We start from the raw sequence: 1,712 nt of genomic DNA on the forward strand, positions 1-1,712 counted from the left end.
GTTCTTGGACCATCTTTGTCCTTTTTCAAATCAAATTTTATTTGTCACATGCTCGTGTTTAGCAGATGTTATTGCAGGTGTAGCGAAATGCATGTAGTCCTTTCAAGCTTTTAGTTTGACTCAATGAGGGAGCTAGACGCCAACGACAGGCATCTATTTTCTGCTCTTAAATGAGTCTGTTGTTTCCTGTTCTCCAGAGACGCTACGTCCTGTTACTTCCTGTTCTCTAGAGACGCCGCGTCCTGTTCTCTGGAGGCGCCGCGTCCTGTTCTCTGGAGGCGCCGCGTCCTGTTCTCTGGAGGCGCCGCGTCCTGTTCTCTGGAGGCGCCGCGTCCTGTTCTCTGGAGGCGCCGCGTCCTGTTCTCTGGAGGCGCCGCGTCCTGCCGCTGGGTCTGTAATGTATTAGACCCACAGTGTGAGTTTGTATGGCCCTGGGAGGGGTAAGGGGGATACCTAGTCAACTGAAATGTGTCTTCTGCATTAAACCCCTCTGAATCAGAGGTGCGGGGGGCTGCCTTAATCGACGTCCACGGCGCCCGGGGAACAGTGCCTTGCTCAGGGGCAGAACGACAGAACTTCTAGGTCCTGGAGAACAGGTAATGGAGGACATCAGGTGGATCCATGTCTGGGTGTTGGGCAGAACCCCTAGACCCTGGAGAACATCAGGTGTATCCATGTCTGGGTGTTGGGCAGAACCCCTAGGTCCTGGAGAACATCAGGTGGGTCTGGGTGTTGGGCAGAACCCCTAGATCCTGGAGAACATCAGGTGGGTCTGGGTGTTGGGCAGAACCCCTAGATCCTGGAGAACATCAGGTGGGTCTGGGTGTTGGGCAGAACCCCTAGATCCTGGAGAACATCAGGTGGGTCTGGGTGTTGGGCAGAACCCCTAGATCCTGGAGAACATCAGGTGGGTCTGGGTGTTGGGCAGAACCCCTAGGTCCTGGAGAACATCAGGTGGATCCATGTCTGGGTGTTGGGCAGAACCCCTAGATCCTGGAGAACATCAGGTGGGTCTGGGTGTTGGGCAGAACCCCTAGGTCCTGGAGAACATCAGGTGGGTCTGGGTTTTGGGCAGAACCCCTAGGTCCTGGAGAACAGGAGCAGAGTTAAAGGTTAGGAGACTGACGTCAACAAGCAAACACACAGGTTACACTTTACTGGGAGAACATTGTGATGGATTAGTGCAGTGTTATAAATGGGAGAGATGTACTTTTCAACACTTTAGGACGGTATAGCCTACCTCAAGCTGGTCCCCCTCTGAGTCCGAGCAGATAATCAGACTGATCTGAACTCACTGGTTCTGGTGGACGAGAACCAGTGACGAGCTCGGACAGTTGATGGTCCTAAAGTCATTTGGAGGTAAATTGAGGTACATTTTTATAAGCTCAGCATAACTACCATTTCTTTCTTTCTCAAATGTCAACCAGAGTTTAACATACTTTATCTATTGGGCTTCACCAAAGTAGGGCGTCAGGGCTTTCAGTGATCGACAATTTTAGCCTGTAAATCTTGGTGGGGCAAAGGGGGAGACGGTTTTTAGATGCATGCCAGCAAAGCCACTGCGCAACACTAAACAATACATTAATTGCACTATAATGGTGACAAGCAGGGCCCACAAACTGTTAGGGAACACATAAATCTGTCCCAACACCTTACCACTGCTACACCTGGCTATCAGCGGAGCCTTGTCTGGCAGCGAAACAGTTCATTCA

The sequence above is a fragment of the Salmo trutta genome, unplaced genomic scaffold, assembly GCF_901001165.1.
Source record: "Salmo trutta unplaced genomic scaffold, fSalTru1.1, whole genome shotgun sequence".
In the NCBI taxonomy this organism is placed as follows: domain Eukaryota; kingdom Metazoa; phylum Chordata; class Actinopteri; order Salmoniformes; family Salmonidae; genus Salmo; species Salmo trutta.